Source organism: Zea mays, chromosome 9 (assembly GCF_902167145.1).
Source record: "Zea mays cultivar B73 chromosome 9, Zm-B73-REFERENCE-NAM-5.0, whole genome shotgun sequence".
Lineage (NCBI taxonomy): Eukaryota > Viridiplantae > Streptophyta > Magnoliopsida > Poales > Poaceae > Zea > Zea mays.
The window spans coordinates 33,372,155-33,381,969 of record NC_050104.1 but is presented as its reverse complement, the minus strand read 5'-3'; positions in this window follow the sequence as shown (position 1 = coordinate 33,381,969).

Below are 9,815 nucleotides of genomic sequence, written 5' to 3'. Positions count from 1 at the left end.
AAGTATCCTACTTTAGGTAAAAGTGGACTGGCCGTATAGTGGGCTAGCTTGAGCGGTTGTTTCTAGTTGGTTAGGTTTTATTTGTACTTGAAAAGCATTATGATCCCATCTTTATAAAGCATTTTGTAGCATAAAGATCATGTTACAATCTAGTAACTTCAAAGTTCATCGTATCCCACGATGAACCGTCCATCAAGTACATGACAGATCGTTACCGTAAACTAACTTTTTTGAAAGATCATTTATTGCATCACACAATGAATCAATCACCATATCTCATGGAGAAAGTTTTGAAAACACATCCATTGCATCCTACGGTGAACCATTCGCCAAGTCTCATGGTGAAAGTTTCGAAAACACATCCATTGCATCACACAATGGATCATCCGTTGCATCTCACAGATCATCTGTTGTATCTCACAAAGGACCATCTACCGCATCTCATAGTGAACACATCACCAAGTCACATGATGAAGTTTTAAGGTTTTGAAAACTAAAACACTAATTTGTGAGGACACCAAGCCCTCTCTTGACCGTGAGCATGATTGATTAACTAGTTTTATGACACTCTGCGGAGGTTGTACAACTTTACTCGCAAGTCTTGGTACTCACTTGTTTAGGTTTGTAAGGCCCTTCACCTCTTCCAAGGAGGTGCAACAATTCCAACACGCTAGCCGCTATGTAACTTCTTGAGCCCTTATTTAGAATCTGGATACAATGGTGTTTTATGTTTCTCTAGCATACACTCCAACTCCTTTCTAACCTTCTCATTTTCATAATATCTCTCTTTATCATGCAACATCTGAGCTAAGGCATCAGGACCTTCTGCCTCTTTAGCCTCGTCCATTATAGCATGTATCTTCTATATCTTAAGTCTTGTCCATTATAGCATCTATATAGGAACCATAATGAGCATACTTTAGAATAGTGTCGTTATCCACTTCTTGTTTAACCCCTTTTTCCATGCTTCGTCCAGCACATGTAGTTAGGAATGAAATCCCTTTACACCAAGTCCTTGTGAATAGATCATGATGAAGAGTAATCCTTATCATTCTTGCAAGTCTCTACATGAATAATATATAAAACCCAACATTCGTAGGTCTCATTTGGTAGAGCTCCGCTCCATGGTTCTCTAGCTCCGAGAGTTGATTCTTCGATGGAATGATTCTGAATGATTCTCTAGTAGAAGTGAAACTATTTGGCGAAAATCGTTTGACAAATAGTGTGTGAAGTGATTCTTAAGGGGTTGCAGAGTGGGGAGCGGGTTGCGAGCGGTGGGAAACATGTTTTTTTGCTTTCACTCACTAGTAGTACAAATGGAGACTAGATTCACTCCACTCCCACCATGGAGCAGTTCACTTTTTACTGTTTGGCTACGTAGGAGTGATTCTCGCTGGGAGTGGAACAATGGGAGCTCTGCCAAACGCCTTATTAGTATCTGGAATTCACACACACTACCAATGAATTATTTGAACCATCGATCGACATTGTACATCCAGCACTGGTGTGTCTACATTATTTTATAAAATGTATCGATAATAGTCAAATATTATGTGTATCTAAATATTGTAAGGTCGTTTTTACTTGTAATAAAATTAAAATTCAATAATCTCTTGGAAAAATTTTGGTAGCACATCCCGTACAAAATATAGCCAAAATTGTAGTTCAAAAGCTATAGGATTTTATACAATTTAAACATCTATAGGTGACTATATATAATAACATTTCAACTCTCCTATAACCGGGTTTCGGGGCACCAAGACCCGAGCGCGAACATAATCACCAGGTGTGTTGGGACCAAGTCTCACACATATGATGAATCATGGCACATGATTGAATGTCACATCTTTACTACATAACAGGAGTTCTGTACAAAATAAATAAATAATTATATCATATGAAGACAACGATCCAGCAACCCAAAGTTGACTATGAGACGACGACCTAGACCTCTCACGAACTCGTCACAATATCTTCCATGCGCCTCATCTTGCGGTACCTGTTCTTGACCTGTGGGTGGTGTGAGACACCAAGAGTGAGCTCACATACGTTCATTGCTCAACAAGTGTGGGGAATAATGTGTATGAACTCGCCAAAGGTGGGAGCTCACGTGAAGTGTAAGGCTTACCAAAGAGGATGGTTGAAGCTGAGCATTGCTTTTAAAGTTGGTCAAAATTTTATTAGCAATTACCAAGTATAAATAAATACTAATCCAATTAAGTGGTAGAACAAAAGTGATAGCAACACCTGCGATGCAATGCATATGATAAATTGAATTTAGTTCCATAAGTTAATCATGTGAGGGTCAGAGCTGCTCATGACCGTGAGCACAGCTGATATACCAGTTTTACACTCTGCAGAGGTTGCACATCTTTACCCGCAAGTTATGTTACCCATCTGCCAAGGGATAGCGACTCCCATACACCTCTACCTAGGAGGCAAGGAAGGGTAACATTACGAGGCCTTTACAAAGTTCCACTAGCTTCAGAAAACCCGCTATAGTTTATAGGAAGCTCCAATGCAGGGACCCCTCGCCTGACCGCCATCGCAGCAAAATCAACCCAAGGGCCTCCCTACACTGACCACTCCCCTACTGCCCTTGCCCCTTTCAGGTAAGGTAGTCCTCCACTAGCTTTCCTAATTAGTCAGCCAAGGGCGTCCCATACCACTCTTGTGGTAGCACTGTTTTCCCGGGTGGTTGCTCCATATTCCAATTAACATAATGATCTTAACAAGAACGGTAAATAACAACTGATAATAAAAGTATAATCATGAATAATGTGTATCTCTATACCCAAAACCACATAAAGCAATAGCAGGTACTACCCAAAAATTCAGTGGTAAACAAGGTATAAAGATAGTCAAACTAGGGTAACCTATTGGGTCCCATCAAAAGTAACATATGCAGATCATTATGATTATTCAGAACATGACTGAGTAAAAAGAAGTGATCAAGGGCACAACTTGCTTGGGACTTGAGATTCCAGGTACCAGGATGATTCTTCATATCCTCGTGACCTCACTGCTAATCGTAGCAATACAAACAAACATGGCATAGGCAAAATTAACATCGCATCAAACATAAGTACAAACTGAATAATCATGATCTACGCGTTGCTACGAGATCGTGGGCTCGAGAACCACTAAAATCTAAGTTAGGGTTGAAGAGAGATGGTTTTCAGAAGATCTATGCGATTATCTAATTAGATCTAGGTCATTATGTTGATTTTATAAATCATGTGATAAAGATATTTAAAGGAATAACTTTAATCAATATTACACTAGGGTAGAAATATAATTTTAGTTAAATTATGATCATAGGTAGACTAACCTCACATAGAATGATTAATCCACTAACATAAGCTAGATAAATAACCTATGTAGTATGTGGAACGATAATCATAATTCTTTTAATGTATAAAAAAAATTATTACGAAGTTAACGCAATTTAAACGGAGTAAAACTGAGTTAAGATGCACAAGTTATGTGTTACATAAGTTTTATGGCATTTTTAATATTTGTTTTGCACTTAACATAGATTCCAGGGCTATAATGTAAATTCCAGGGACCTTGATGTAATTACTTTGCACATGCACGCTGCCGAGTTAATTTCCTTTAAGGACAGGGGCCTCTTTGCAAAACCGACCTCGGATTCCAACACAAGGACACGTGGCGTCCTACGACTGGCTGAGATCGTGCCACACCCCGGTGCACATGGTGAGGCGCACGGGATCCGATCCGCACAAGATCCCCACCACCTCACACACGTGCATACAAATGAGATCTCCCCGGACCACCAGATCGACGATCAACGTCCCGGATTCAAAGTGCCGAAGGGGTATTAGTTGTTCTAATCTTGATCGTCCATTCAAGATCAACGCACCAGATCACCCAACCCAAAGTGGTAATGCGACCACCCAATCTGTACCGCATGTTACAAGATCAACGGTGCTCGCTAATTCCCCCCCCCCCCCCCCCAGATCTAATCCTAGCCACATATCCACCACCCTACGGCTCCGGACTCATCCCCTTCCTTTGACCCCAGTCGCGCGGCGTCGACATCACTGGTGCTGTCAGAACCGTGCACAGGTGCTCCAAACTCAAAACGGATTACTACCTCATGAAGCGGAGATTATGGTGAATGCATCCAAGGAGGTCTTACCGGTTGTCAGGCAGTGGTATTAGCTAGCAGCGGCTTCCGCGGTGGACTTAGCTCCGATGCGCCATTGGCGAAGCCACGGAGCATCCCCCCGTCCGAGACAGCCAATGAGGACCCTCCCCGGGACGACGCGTACCCATCTGGCCAGTACACGGGCCCCGAACTTCACCATAGGTGAGTGCCCGCGGTGATGCGAGGATCGCGGTCACACATACACCGGGGAGCGATTGCCCCAATTCCGGGCTACGGCATGCACTGGGTGGGATGAACGTGTATGTCTCGACGCCGGGCGTAGCTTTTATACCCAGGGGAAACAAGGTACCAGCCGCGCGGATTGCCGGGAATCCGTTGCGGCGATCTGTTGCACGCGGATTCGGAAAAGCTGTTGGGGGGAGAGGAAGATAGGTTTGACAGGTTGGTCCCACACGCAGTCACAATGCTCCTGATCGCATGCGGCAGGAAGAACTGGCCAGTGGGGCCCGCGTGGCGGTGTTCAGGCGCGCGCGCAGATTCCGGATGAAGCCACCGACTTGTGGGCCCCGCGCCATAGTGAGCAGGGCCGAGCGCTGATATAGTGAGACCGACGGGGCAGGTCCATCAGTCAGCGGCGCGGCATGCGTGGGCGAAAGCGCAAGGCGCGCGAGTTGGGCCGCGGGGTGCATTTCAGCCCAGGTTAGTGGGTGAGTTTCTCTTTTTTATTTTCTTCTGATTTCATTTTTTTATTCCAATTTCAAATCATACTCAAGTTTGAATTTCAAACCTTCATTTCTTTTAAATGCATAAAAAATACAGTATGATAGGCACTGATTATATTTATTTAATTACTTTATTTATTATTATCATTTTATTTGGGTAATGAAATACACACACCACATTCATTACATAAAATATTACTAGGTGAGTGTCGGTGTTTTGGGTCCGACCGCACACCCGGGGTTGCCCCTCAAGGTGTTTTTAGGAGTAGGACGGTGTCGACGACTGTAGCAAAATGGTTCGTGCCGATCGCACGAGGGACAATGGACAAGATTTGCAGGTTCGGGCCGCTTAGAAGTGCGTAACACCCTACGTCCTGGTGAGTATATGAGCGTGGTTACAAGAGGATTCTCTGGATAGAGGGCGCAGAGAGTTTTTGTGGGTGGCTAAGTAGAACGGGGTCGGTCGATCTGAAGGGGTGCCCCCTAGGCCTTATATACTCGGCCGTGGAGCAGTACATGTGATACGATAACAACAAGTAGCTGAAAGATAGTGAACCTCTTGAGTTTATCCCTACGTAACCTTCGCCGACTTATCCTCGCATGGCTCCGTTGCATGGGGGCTTCAGCGCGGGAAAGTCGGGTCTCTGTTTGTGATTCATTCGTTCGACGTTGTGGGCCGCCTGTGTTTGCACTAATCAGTCCCACGTCTTCTTTATTGGTTGTCTTTCCCTAGGCCCACGAAAGAATGACCTTACGAATTATTGGGCCCTTGGGCTTTTCGTGAGGCCTTTTACTTCTTTAGTGGACCCAGGGGATATCTATCCCCCACAAGCCCCCGATCTTTGGGTTGATTTAGAGGTAATCAACTCAAAGATCCAAGGTCCAGAAAATGACTTCCTGCTGTCTTCTCTGGCTCTGATCACTCGTCCGACCAAAGTTTGGTTTTGTGCTTGTGCCTTAGAGGTCGGCATTTTGGATTGTAAGACTCTGGACTTCATTGGGTGCACCGGAGGTGCACCCAATGGGTGTAGCCCCCGACCTTTGAGTAGATTTTAGAAGATAATCTACTCGAAGGTCTTCTTCCAAAGGTTATATCCATTCGCGCTCCTGCATCTCGGTTGAGGATTGGTCTTTTCAATCCTGCTCTACGCCTTAGAAGTCGGCGCTATATCGGTTTAGAATAATACTCCATGGGGTGCACCGGAGGTGCACCCAATGGGTGTAGCCCCCGACCTTCAAATGGATTTTTTAAAGATAATCCATTCGAAGGTCTTCCTTTCGCTTGTGGAAACTGGCATGAAGCTATTTTGCATTATGCTTTTGAGGTCAGCATTATGTCATCAATATTTTGCTGCAAAGGTCAGCGTATATTTTGTCTTTAGCAGCCGAGTTTGCAATCCATCCATATCTTGCTAGGTAGTGCAATTTATTTGCTTCTGCGATTGATTGGACGTTTGACGGACGTTCTCTGTCTAGTCTTCACGTCGCTTCTGTCGGCCATATCTTGTACTTTGCTGGTTATATTTGGCTTTCCTCTGATCCTTACTGATATCTCATTTTTGTCTTGAGGTATTCACTGCATGCCCTGCACGGATGTGACCGTTTGAAAAATATACTGATAATTCCTGGGCGTCCCCCCCCAATGGGTGTGGGCAAGGGACGGCTTTGGTACGCTGAGTGTTTTAGCCGGTTGCCTCTGAGTAGTAATGCGATGGGATGGCTAGTGTAATCATATCTTTTGCGCTGTTGACTGGAGTCCCAATGGGTGTAGTGTTGCATGAAACGGCGTCCGCCGTCTGACGTGTCTTCGGGTGGGTGGAAGTGCTTATTGAATGCCTTGCGACTGTTCAGTGACCGCGGTTAGAAGTGAGCGGTTGCCTTTCCCTTCTATAAATAACCCCTTTGCTTCTCTGGTTTCTTCACATCTCTTCGCTGCTCCTTATTGCCTCTTCCCTTTCTTCTCTCCCAAAGCTTCAACCATGGGCAAGAACAACAAGCGCAAGCGTGAGCCGACTCCTCCATCGGAGGAGTTTGGTGACTCGGAATACTCGGAGGAGGAGTTCTCCTCCGAGTCCGAGGGGTCTCCGGCTCCCGTCTCTCCCCCGGCGTCGTCCGATGACTCGGACGACTCCCAGGGGATAGCCGCGGAGGTCTGGACGTACATCCGGGCCGTCGAGCGCGCCGGGCTCGAAGGCTCGGATGAGTCGGAGTACTCCTCGGATGAGGAGGACTCGGACGGCGGCGACGAGGGTGAAGACGACGACGACGACGACGGCGACGGTGGCGGCAGTGGCAGTGGCAGGGGCGGCGGCGACGGCAGCAGGGACAGCACCAAGGGCGACAGCAGCAGGAGCAGCACCAAGGGCAGCAGCAGGGGCAGCACCAAGGGCGGCGGCGGCGGCAGGGGCAGGGCCAGTGGCTAGACGCCACTGGTCTTCTTAGATATTAGTATAGTTTAGTATAGCTAGAATAATGTAGTAGTAATTAGTGTAATTTAGTAGTAGTAGTAATGTAGAGTAGTATATTGTAGTTTAGTAGTAGTAGTAATGTAGAGTAGAATTAGGGAAGTACCAACTCGTGAAGAGTTGGTTTGTAAACTCGTTAACTTCCCTTTAATGAAGATTGTCGTTTATCCCCTCTTTTTGATGACTTGTCACTGCTTTTGCTGAATGTTGAACTGATTCTTTTGATATAGTAGAAACAACGCCGAGCGATGTGAAGATTGACATCAGCATTTTAGAAGTAACACTGAGCAATCGAACACAGGACCAGCGTTTTAGAGGCAATGCCGAATGATAGAAGGTCGGCATCGGCATTTTAGAAGTAATGCCAAGCGACAAAATACGGGGCCGGCATTTTAGAAATAACGCCGAGTGATAGAATATCGTCGTCAGCATTTTTTAGAAGTAATGCTGAGCGTTCGAACACGTGGTCGGCGTGTTAAAGGACACGCCGAGTGATTGAAGGTCGGCGTCGGCATTTTAGAAGTAATGCCGAGCGATTGAACACGTGGTCGGCGTTTTAGAGACAGCGCCGAGTGATTGAAGGTCGACGTCGGCATTTTAGAAGTAATGCCGAGCGATTGAACACGTGGTCGGCGTTTTAGAGGCAGCGCCGAGTGATTGAAGGTCGGCGTCGGCATTTTAGAAGTAATGCCGAGCGATTGAACACGTGGTCGGCGTTTTAGAGGCAGCGCCGAGTGATTGAAGGTCGGTGTCGGCATTTTAGAAGTAATGTCGGGCGATTGATCACGTGGTCGGCGTTTTAGAGGCAGCGTCGAGTGATAGCCAGCTTCTCAAGTTACTTTGAGGAAAATGGCCGAGTGATGAGGTGGCACATCAGCTTTCTTGGAAATAACTGTTAGATATCCACGTGGCATGCTGGGATTTCGGAGATGACCGCCGGGTGATGACTGGGCACTTTTGAAAAGGTATCTGGCTCAAGAATATCCCTTAAGAGTTGCGCTTTTAGCCGCCTTTGCTTTCCGTGCCCTAGTTCTTGCATTTCCGCATCTGAGTCTTCTCTGCCACTCGCCTCCTGCTCTGTTTCGCCAGCGAGAAGCAAGATGGCGCCCAAGAGGAAGACCGCGAACTCGTCTGCCGCAGTGATCCCCGCCATCGACCCCAACAGTCAGTTACCCTTCGCAGGTAACCATATGTCTGTGATTTCTGAAGTTGAGCTTCTCCGCCTTGTTTCCATCGGGGTTCTCCCTCCACGGGAACTCTGTTCTTGGCGTGCTTGCCACGGGACTACTGTCCCCACCGAAGATACCCACGAGTCAGTGGTTTACACTCCTTTCCTTCTTCACGGCCTCGGCCTTCCCATATCTCCTTTTTTCCGCGGTATCCTTGATTTTTATCACATCAACCTGACTCACTTGAACCCTAACTCCATTCTCCAAATCTCTATTTTCGTTCACCTTTGCGAAGCTTATCTTGGCGTGCTGCCGCATTTTGGCTTATGGAAGTATCTGTACCACTGCCGTCCTGGGATGGCCGGGGGGCAACATCAATTGGTCGGAGGTGCCAGTTTAGAGATGCGCCGGGGGCGGAAGACCGAGTATCTCGAGATACCCCTCAAAGACAGCATTAAAGGTTGGCGTCTGGAGTGGTTTATAATGGATAATTATGGAAATTCTCTACCTTCCCGCTCAGGGAAACAGGCAGACGTTCGTACTCCGAGTTGGACTGAATCTCCCACGGACCAAGAAGTAGCCGAGGCGGGCGTGTTGCTTACTGAAGTTGGATTACTGAAAGAGAGAGGTCTGACTGCCGAAGCCGTGGTCACAGATTTTGTTTTCAAAAACATTCAGCCGCTGAAAGACAGGGCCTATCCGGCATATCTTTACCGAGGGCTGGCCGACTCAACCCGAGTTACTAATAGGAGAATTCCTTCTGTGGATTTGGTGAGCCGACTCGAAATGATCCTCAGGGGTAAAGTTTCAAACGTTGGAGCTCCAGTGGCATACTCGGCTTGGAACCTACCTTCTTCCCAAGCCTTCACTCTTTTTGTGTCCAATCCGCCCGTGACAGATAGCAATTTGGGTCTTAGAGTGCGACCTTCTGCTGAAGAGGTCCGTTCCTTAGTTGCTTCGCTCGGGGAGATACCTGATGATGAGCGGCAGATTTATTTTGAAGTGCCCCTGAACCCTAGTGATGCAGACATAAATGACATGCTCGATCTGCTAGCTGAGGATTCATCTGATACTGCTCCCGATGGTACATTGGCAGTGGTGCCCCTTCCAGAGGTTGATGCGACCTTGGATGTCTCGAAACCTGTCAACACTCGCCCGAGGCGTCCTAGCCGAACCAGTCAGCCCGAGCCTTCTGCTGATGAGCAGAAGAAGAAAAGAAGACGCCTCCGGCGAGTGTCCAGCTTTGACGAGGATGCCCGCACCTTAGCTCCTGTTGCCGAAGAAATGACTGCAACTGGCCTTGCTGACATTGATCCCAATGGGTGTG